Genomic DNA, 10,736 nt, shown 5'->3' with positions numbered 1-10,736 from the left:
TGCATGCTCAAGCAATATTTTTATCCTCCTCCCAAGTCATCTATCCAAGTTTCCACTTCTTGTAACCTTCCTTTTTTGTTTAAACTCACTGAAGATTTCTCTGTTAAGCCAAGCTGGTCACCTGCCATATTTGCTATTCTTTCTGCACATTGGGGTGGTTTGTTCCAGCACCCTCAATAAGGCTTCTTTAAAATACAGCCAGCTCTCCTGGACTCCTTTCCCCCTCATATTAGCCTCCCAGGGGATCCTGCCCATCAGTTCCCTAAGGGAGTCAAAGTTGGCTTCTCTGAAATCCAGGGTCTGTATTCTGCTGCTCTCCTTTCTTCCTTTTGATCCTGAACTCAACCATCTCATGGTCACTGCTGCCCAGGTTGCCACCCACTTCTAGTTCCTCTACCAATTCTTTGTTGTTGTGAGGTCAAGAGTTGTTTCCTCCAGCACTTACACCAGGAAGTTGTCCCCAACGCTCTCCAAAACTTCCTGGATTGTCTGTTCCCTGCTGTATTGCTCTCCCAGCATATGTCATGGTGATTGAAGTCCCCCATGAGAACCAGGGGGTTATTTTCCTCTCCTCTATCATATGCCCCTTCTTTGTCTCTTCTCTAAACAAAACAGTCCCAGATTTTCCATCTGTCTGCATATGGCAGCCTCCCCCATTCTCATAGCCTGTCTCAGAAATCCCTTTTCTATCTTCTATATACTTTATAGAGACTATGTGACAAAAACTGCACGCATATCCAGAGCAGGTTATTCTCCATCTCTTTCCTTAGGCATCTGAACATTGTCTTTGTTTTGGCCACATCTGCGAATCAGCAGGTGTTTCCATGGAGCTGCAATCAATGATGCTCAAGACTTTTCCCTGAGGTGTGTTCTAGTTGGGATGTTTTCCCTTGGCACATGTCTTGGCAGAGGTTTTGTTTCTTTCCACTCTCAGATTTTCAGTAACTAGGAGGATGGGAAACTCCCTACAGCATGGACTCTCATTAAGAAACAATGATGGATAACCAGTATCCATACTCGCGTTTCCTGCTGGTGCCTATTAAGGTTTCTTACACCATAGGAATCTCTCCCGGCAGTCTTCCCCCAAGGGTTTTGTTATGCTGTGACCAGCAAGTTCCCTCAGCTTCTCTAAGGAGGGAACCTTCCACAGCTCGGCCCGGAATGCAGCGGCTGGGAAAATGGTGGGGACCTGCTCCCTCTCAGTGGCTGGGTCCGAGGCTGCAGCCCCGCCAAGTCCTGTCCCCAGTGGCTCCCTTCCTGCCGGGGTATGGTCCCGTGCCCCATTGCAGGGTACCCCCCGCAGTGTAAGGGCAGAGTGCCCTTCACTGGCTCTGGCTACGGGTGAGGACTAGGGTGCTCTGGGGGCCGCCCAGACAATCCACCAGGTCAGCACCTCGGTTGGCAACTGATGGTGCACCCCCACATCTTTGGGGCCCTCCATGGCCCCCCATTTCAGACGTACCCTCACCACGGTTACTTTAAACGGGGGCCTGCACATGCCTGTCAGGGTCAGGTAGGTGTTGGGCACCACCCGGTCTGGGGCCACCACCTCAGGCTGGGCCAGTGTCACCTCAGTGCCCGTGTCCCAGTACCCAGTGAACTGCTTACCATCCTCCTCCAGGGGAACAAGGCACTCACTCCTCAGGGGCCGCCCCACCCCCACTCTGTATACTGAGACCTTTGAATCCCGAGCATCACGCCTCCCCAAGGACCTGGCCTGGGAGACTCCTCTCTCTTGGGCCATTGCTAAACTGCCAGCCCCTCCTGCCTGGGGAGCCAGCCCCTCCTCCAGCTGGGCTCCCACCCAGTTAACCCTGTGAGGGCTCAGTTTGCTCATCCTGTCCCTGAGCTTTTGGCACCAGGCCCATCTATGGCGCCTTGGCCCGCAGTAATAACACCTCAGGTCCGTTGATCTCCTGGGGCCGGTCAGTCAGCTCTGGTATTGACTGTGCCTCTCAGGACGGATTTATCTTAGTCTTCCTTCTGGGAATCCCCTGGGTATCTCCCCTTCTCCACTGATGTGGGCCTTTCCCCTTGGGATTCCATTCCATATCCCAACCTGCTGTCTACAATCTCGTCAGCCAGACGCCCTGCACAGCGCAGGTCCTTCGGACTCTTGTCTACCAGCCACAACCTCAGGTCAGGGGGACAGAGTTCATATAGTTGCTTGAGCCCCACCAGTTCAATCACATCCTCCTTGGTCTGTGCCCCAGCTCTATTCACCTACTTGCAGATGTATTCCCCTATCAGCGTGACCAATTCCAGATAGGTCATCCCCTGGATCTTCTGCACACCCCAGAACCTTTTCCTGTACACCTCGGGGGTCAGCTCAAACTTGCACTGCAGGGTTTGTTTGAACAGCTCATAGTCCCCTGCTTCCACCCCATCCATCTGGCTGAACATCCCTGTGGCCTTGGGACCCCGTAAGGGGGTGAAATGTTGAAGCCTGTCTGCAGGGTCAACCTGGTGCACATTGCAAGCCTTCTCAATGGCAGTGAGGCAGGCATCTATATCATCCCCTTCTTTAAATGAAGGCAGCACCCCGCCCACCGCCCCCCTCCGCACCCAAACCCGGTCTGCTTCCCTTCTCCTCCCAGCCAAACCCGATCCTCCCAGTGACCAAACCGGGTCTGCTCCCCTTCCCCTCCCCAGCACTTTTATATCGGAGTTCCCTGTGGGCTTAGCCACCCTGGGCCCATCCCCATGCACCCCAGCAGGGTTCTCTCTGCTTCTCCGCTTCGCCGTCACCAGTTCATGCTGTCTCTGTCTCTCATGGTCCTGCCATTACTTCTTACATTCCTCCAGCTCTTTCAGTTTCAGTTCCATTTCCAACTCACCATGACAGGGAACGCGGTGGTGAAGATCGGTCGTGAAGATCTCCTGCTGGTCGGGTAGGTGGGTCCTGGGATCAGCTGGCTGCTTTCAGCTGGCTCACAAAATGGCTCCTTAGAGAGAGCCTCCTCTTCCAACTGAGCAATCAGCTGTGCCTTTGTGAGCTTTCCAATGTGAAGCCCTCTCTCTCTGCACAGCTCCACAATTTCCTTCTTAAGGAGATGGTTATAGGCCATCTCTTTGCTGTTCCAAAGTGGTCATGGACTTACAGGCCTGTGCTCTCTCAGCTCCCCATAGTCCCTGGGAGGAACCCCTTCAGTGCGACAGCCCTTCTCGGGGGTACACTCTTTCTCGGGGTTAAGCCGTAGGCTCCTCCACCTCCTAGAACCGCACCTCTCTGAGCCTTCAGCATGCCAGCTAATCCTGCTTCGTTCTACTGCTCCCCAGTCACTTACTGCAGGATGCTCTGTCCATGGGGTGCAGTTTATCCCACCATTGGCACCAGTTGTCATGGAGTCAATACTTTGGTACTACTCCATACGAAGCCAGTCAGGACTCTGATGTAGCATGCCTTCTGTCTCTGAGCATATTGTCACCAGGGTAAGAAGCTTACCCAGCTTCGACCTTCCGGGATCTGACCTCAGGGCGTTCAGCATCCCCTTCCTCCCCGTGTGCTTCCCGCAGCGAGTCTGCCCGAGTGGGGCTCCTGGGGAAGCCAGAGGCCCTGTGTCCCAAGTCCTACAGTCAGCACTGACTCTCAGCCGGCATGTAGAACAGAAGGTTTATTAGCTGACAGGAACACAGCATAGACCAGAAATCAGTGACTTTCAGCGAAGTTCATCTTGGAGAGTCCTGGGCCAGATGGCCTGGACTCCTTCTCTTACAGTTCCCCAAGCAGACTGCCCAACTTCCAGTGACCTGACCTCCAACCTCCCCCCCACCCTCCCCCGTTGCTCTACCTCCTCCTCTTTGTCATGCTTCCTGGGCAAAAGTTGTCACCTGGTCACATCCCCCTCCTGGGTCTCAAGTTACATACGTGCAGACAGCTGGGTAGCCTCACCTGCCCTGAGGGCCACACCCAATTCCGCCTACCAAAATATTAGTGCAGTAGACAGGGAATCAGAGATACACACATTATTAGTATAGGACACAAGAGGTTCTTGTCCCAAGATCAGGCCCAGTATTATTTAAATTTTTGTATATTTGGGAACACTGATGTGCACAGTTGCAACACTCACACTATATGAACTCTTTTATATTTACAAATATATGTTATTAATACATTTAGCACAGTAACAAACACCCCAACTCAGTAAGGGAGATAGAGATACTACAGAACGTACACCTGCACATCCATTATACTCACACCATCTTCTGTAGAAAAGCCTGAAATGTTGGCCATCATCTTCCTCATCACCATCACCTTCCACATCATCACCAGTGGCCATCATTCTGGCACCTCCCAAGGACTACATCTCTGTCTCCTACCACACCTAGTGTGGGATTCTACTTTTAGAAAATGTTACACTGAAACCATTATGTTTGATGCATATTCAGTTGGGGATTTTTCCCCTTTTCCTTTTTTATTTTCCTCACCTTACTAATGTTGGACTGTCTGTTTCCTATAGGTTAGTATATCAATGATCTCAATTTATTATCATATACGTCAGTTCATTACCATGGGCCTTTCGTGGTTAGACATTACATTTGTTATTTTTGTCCTAAGCAATTATTTCGATTCTTTCCAATTTCCAAGTTGTGGTGTTGTGACGTTCCCCTCTGGTGTTATCTGGACCTGTGATCTGCTAGGTCACTCCAATCCTTGACTCCTTGAACCAGCCTTACCCTGCTCTGCTCTGAGAACCCCAATAGCTCCATCTTGCAGTGTCCAGTTATGCCCGCTGCAAGATTATATGAGTTCATCAATTTAACAAAGAAATTGATTTGCACCAGGCTTGTTATCCGAAGGGGAGTCTTTGACATGCTTCATACCAAATGCACTGCTTCAGGTAGAATAAACAAACCCATTTATTAACTACAAAGACAGATTTTAAGTGATATTCAGTGATAGACAAAAAGTCAGAGTTAGTTACCAAAAGAAATAAATTATAAGCACACAGTCTAAACTCCCAACCCTATTAGACTGGGCAGCAACTAGATTAAACAGTTTTTCTCACCCCACTGGATATTGCAGCCCTTAATATACAGGTTTGTTCCTTAAACCTGGGCCAATCTCCTGTGTTGGAGTCATGTCTTCTTCTCAGTTTCCTGGTTGCTTGCAGCAGAGGTGGGGGCAGGAGAAGGACCCAGTATGTGTCCACTCTGTCTGTTTTATACCCTCCATCCATGTGCTTGGGGAGCACAAGCCCAGGCATGTCTGAGGGGCATTGCTGAGTATCTCCAAGCAAGGTTGAGCAGTTCCCCTGGTGTGGCCTCATGCAGGTGAGTCATTGCATTGTAGCTCCCTTGCTGGACAATGGCTGTTGACAGGTTGTTTGACACCCTGCCTGGGCATTGGTTACTTTCCTTGTTGTTGCCTCTGGGGAGCTAATATCTGGTTGATTCCCCAGATTAAAGCATGTTTTAGTGACCACCATACATCACAATTCTCATAACTTCATATGCATCAATGATACACATATATGGATAGAGAAATGACTTTCAGCAGATCATAACCTTTCCCCGATACCTTACAAGGCATGCTTTATATGTAAGCTCATAATTTATACATAAGATCACAATTATATGATAATGAGGAATATGGCAGTTATAATATGCTCCCCCAAGGTATAGAATATCACAGTGTAGCTGTTAGTTTAAAAGGGTATGAACTTAGGAAAGCACCTATGCCAACCTCCTTCAACCCAACCTCTATGTTAAAGGTCACAGTGATATGTGGACTTTATGCGTTAGCTCATCACCCTCTATCTAGGTGAAAAGCAACAGAGGGTCCTGTGGCACCTTTGAGACTAACAGAAGTATTGGAGCGTAAGCTTTCGTGGGTGAATGCCCACTTCATCAGACGAAAGCTTACGCTCCAATACTTCTGTTAGTCTCAAAGGTGCCACAGGACCCTCTGTTGCTTTTTACAGATTCAGACTAACACAGCTACCCCTCTGATACTTATCTAGGTGAAAGATCCCAAACATATGCATGGTAACTTTACCTTAGCTCAACATACAGTATGTGGCCTGTAGGTCCCTTTCATCACAGCCAAAATATGCTCTAATATAAACCTATAAACTTATTATAATAAAACAAATAATCAAACCCATAAGAAAAGATATATAGGCAAGCAAGCAGGCTAGCCTTAGATGTATCTCATATACCTGCTACGTATGGCAGTTAGTTTCCAGGACACTTCTGTGATTGAATCATGTACCTGTGATCAGAACTTCCCCTTAAACTCTATTTTCAGTTCCCAAAATACTTGGGGTTTTCCACTGTGCAGTTTATCTGTGCAAAGTTTATGTGTTTAAAGTTCCATAGGCCTTAAGCCGTATGCTAACATGCTGAAGCTAAGTTCTTACAGGATACAGGCCTGTAGGTTTCTTACATTACTGCTGAATATAAGGGCCGGTGCAAGCACTAGGCAAACTAGGCCGCCGCCTAGGGCGCCGAGATTTGGGGGGCGCCAAAAAGCAGTGCCTAAAAATAGGACCAGATAGCAATCAAGATGCAGGTTGCAGATCGCAGACTGTAGGGAGGACGTAGATAAGAACAACGCTCCCAATGAATTGCCCTCCTGCCATTTAGACAGCCAGCGATTAGGGAAGTCCTTTGATTAGATCGCAGACTATAGGGAGGTGATAAGAATCACGCCCCCAATGAATTGCTCTTCGACTCCTGCCATTTAGAAAGCCAGCAAAGTCCTTTGATTGTGAAGCGATAATTGTACAGATTGCTGTGTTGGGAGGTACATTATACAGTACTAGCTCCTCTGTCTTGTAGATTGGGGGAGGGATAGCTCAGTGGTTTGAGCATTGGCCTGCTAAATCCAGGGTTGTGAGTTCAATCCTTGAGGGGGCCACTTAGGGATCTGGGGCAAAATCAGTACTTGGTCCTGCTAGTGAAGGCAGGGGGCTGGACTCGATGACCTTTCAAGGTCCCTTCCAGTTCTAGGAGATAGGATATCTCCATTAAGTAATTAATTTATTTATAATTTAGATTGCACAGCAGCAGCCAGAAGGAGAGTGGAGCAGCTTGCGGCGGGAAGTGTAAGACCCCCACTGGGGCTGAGCTGTGCTGTCACTGTGGTGCAAGCGGTTCGGCTTGCACATGGCAGCTCCTCGGAGAGCGGGCTGCAGGATTTCCAGGCAGAGACTCTGCCCCCTGGGGAGAGAAGGGAGGGATGCCGCGGCTGGCAGCTCTGCGGGCTCTCTCGCGTGGAGGGGCGGCTAACCCGCTTTAACCCACCTCCCTGCACCCCAGCTTTCTACCCTCCCAACCCTGCTTTGGCGTGAGAGCCGCACACTCTCTGCCTTCACAGTCCTGCCTGCCCCTACTAGTTAGTTAGTTAGTTAGAAGTTAGTTTAACTTCTGTAGTATGCAAGGTCTTGGAAAAATTTTTGAAGGAGAAAGTAGTTAAGGACCTTGAGGTGAATGGCAATTGGGACAAATTACAACATGGGTTTACGAAAGGCAGATCGTGCCAAACCAACCTGATCTCCTTCTTTGAGAAAGTAACAGACCTTCTAGATAAAGGAAATGCGGTGGATCTAATTTACCTCGATTTTAGTAAAGCGTTTGATACTGTGCCGCACGAGGAATTATTGGTTCAATTAGAAAAGATGGGGATCGATATGAAAATCCAGAGGTGGATAAAGAACTGATTAAAGGGGAGACTGCAGCGGGTAGTACTGAAAGGTGAACTGTCGGGTTGGAGGGAGGTCACCAGTGGGGTTCCTCAAGGTTCGGTTTTGGGTCCGATTTTATTTAATCTATTCATTACTGACCTCGGAACTGAATGTAGGAGTGGGCTGATAAAGTTTGCGGATGACACAAAGTTGGGAGGTATTGCCAATTCGGAGAAGGATCGGGATATTCTGCAGGGAGACTTGGATGACCTTGTAAATTGGAGTAACAATAATAGGATGAGATTTAATAGTGAGAAGTGTAAGGTGATGCATTTAGGGATGACTAACAAGAATTTTAGTTATAAGTTAGGGACGCATAGGTTGGAAGTGACGGAGGAGGAGAAGGACCTCGGAGTCCTGGTTGATCGCAGGATGACTATGAGTCGGCAATGTGACGTGGCTGTGAAAAAAGCTAATGCGATCTTGGGATGCGTTAGGCGAGGTATTTCTAGTAGGGACAGGGAGGTGCTGCTTCCGTTATACAAGGCGCTGGTGAGACCTCATTTGGAGTACTGTGTGCAGTTCTGGTCTCCTATGTTTAAAAAGGATGAACTCAAACTGGAACGGGTACAGAGAAGGGCCACTAGGATGATCCGAGGAATGGAAAACCTTTCCTATGAAAGGAGACTCGAGGAGCTCGGTTTGTTTAGCCTAACCAAAAGAAGGCTGAGGGGGGATATGATTGCTCTCTTTAAATATATCAAAGGGATTAATACCAAGGAGGGAGAGGAATTATTTCAGCTCAGTAGTAATGTGGACACGAGAACGAATGGATATAAACTGGCCGTGGGGAAGTTTAGGCTTGAAATTAGACGAAGGTTTCTAACCGTCAGAGGGGTGAAATTTTGGAACAGCCTTCCGAGGGAAACGGTGGGGGCGAAAGATCTCTCTGGCTTCAAGATTAGGCTTGATAAGTTTATGGAGGGAATGGTTTGATGGGATAACGTGATTTTAGTCAATTAGGCATTAACGTGCCATCGCGGGTAAAATGAGGGTCCGGCTGTAGAATCTTGCCTGTATGCTCGGGGTTCTACTGATCGCTATATTTGGGGTCGGGAAGGAATTTTCCTCCAGGGTAGATTGGCAGAGGCCCTGGAGGTTTTTCGCCTTCCTCCGCAGCATAGGGCAGGGGTCGCAGGCTGGAGGATTCTGTTGTGGGTGGGTCAGCTTTTGTGGCCTGCATCATGCGGGAGGTCAGACTAGATGACCATATTGGTCCCTTCTGACCTTAAAGTCTATGAGTCTATGAGTCTATGAGCCCCACACACCCCTGCTGGAGCGAGAGCCCAGCATTCAACTCCCCAGCCTGGGCGCAGGACGGACTCGTGAAGGCAAAGAAGGCGACATGCTCCCATTGCCCTGTTGCAAGTGCACTTGGCCCGCTGCTGCTGCATGCCAGGGACTGGAGATGAGAGCGCCCATTTCACCTTGTGGCTCTTTGAATCCTACCCCGCCCACCGCCCCCCTCCACACCCAAACCCGGTCTGCTTCCCTTCTCCTCCCAACCAAACCCGATCCTCCCAGTGATCGACCCCGGTCTGCTCCCCTTGCACTCCCCAGCCAAACCCAAATCCCCACTGACCGAACCCAGTCTGCTTCCCCTCCCCACCAAACCCGATACCCCACTGACTGAATCCGGTCTGCTTCCCTTCCCCTCCCCAGCCAAACCCAATGCTCCCAGTGACCGACCCCTGTCTGCTTCCCTTCCCCTCCCCAGCCAAACCCGATCCTCCCAGTGACCGAATCCGGTCTGCTTCCCCTCCCCAGCCAAACCCGAACCCCCACTGACCTGAACCCAGTCTGCTTTCCCTCCCCACCAAACCTGATACCCCACTCAACCCGGTCTGCTTCCCTTCTGCTCCCCAGACAAAACCAGTCCCCCACTGAACCAAACCCAGTCTGCATCCTTCTCCTCCCGGCCAAACTCGAACCATCACTAACTGAATCTGGTCTGCTTCCCTTCCCCTCCCCAGCGAAACCCGATCCTCCCAGTGACCGAACCCTGTCTGCTCCCCTTGCACTCCCAGCCAAACCCGAACCCCCACTGACTGAACCCAGTCTGATTCCCTTCCCTTCCCCTCCCCACCAAACCCGATACCCCACTGACTCAACCCGGTCTGCTCCCCTTCCCTTCCCCTCCCCAGCCAAAGCTGAACCCCCACTGACCAAACCTGGTCTGCTTCCCTTCCCCGTCGAAAAATAAATTCTAAATTATAACGTGTTACTCTGTGACAGTGTATTGTGTATAATGTATGTGATTTATTTTAAGATCCCTGCTATGTTGTGCAAAGGGAAAACAATAACAATGTCAGCACTGTGAGCTTATTCATTTATTTTCTTTAAATATGTAGACTAAATAATTAAATTAATAAATTTCAAGCCGAACGTGTATTAATTATAATGAACAATGCCACATTATGCAGTATTCATTTTTGAAAGTTTTTAATAAGCAATGGTGGGGGGGGGGGCAAGGTGGAAGTTTCGCCTAGGGCGCAAAATATCCTTGCACCGGCCCTGCTGAATATCATGCAAAGCAGTGAACATAATAAAGGGGAGCTAGCCCACTGACCTATAATCTGGGGTCTCTATAAGAACATCAGAATGGCCATACTGGGTCAGACCAAAGGTCCATCTAGCCCAGTATCCTGTCCTCTCACAGTGGCCAATACCATGTGCTTCAGAATGAATGAACAGAATATTCAATCATGAAGTGATTCATGCCCTGTTGCCCACTCCGAGCTTCTAGAAAACAGAGACAAGGGACATGCAGAACAAGGTGTTGGATCCCTGCCCAACATGACTAATAGCCATTGAGGGACCTATTGTCCATGAAGTTATATAGTTCTATTGGAACCCTTTTATGGTTTTGGCCTTCACAGCATCCCCTGGCAAAGAGTTCCACAGGTTGACTGTGAAAAAATTCTTCCTTTTGTTTGTTTTGAATCTACAGCCTATTATCCAAGTCTTTTTAATCTCTCCTCATACAGAAGGTGTTCCATACCCCTAATCATTTCTGTTGCCCTTTTCTGTACCTTTTGCAAATCCAAT

This window comes from Emys orbicularis, chromosome 1 (genome assembly GCF_028017835.1).
Source record: "Emys orbicularis isolate rEmyOrb1 chromosome 1, rEmyOrb1.hap1, whole genome shotgun sequence".
In the NCBI taxonomy this organism is placed as follows: domain Eukaryota; kingdom Metazoa; phylum Chordata; order Testudines; family Emydidae; genus Emys; species Emys orbicularis.
The sequence above is the reverse complement of the archived record's forward strand: the minus strand, read 5'-3'. Positions refer to the sequence as shown.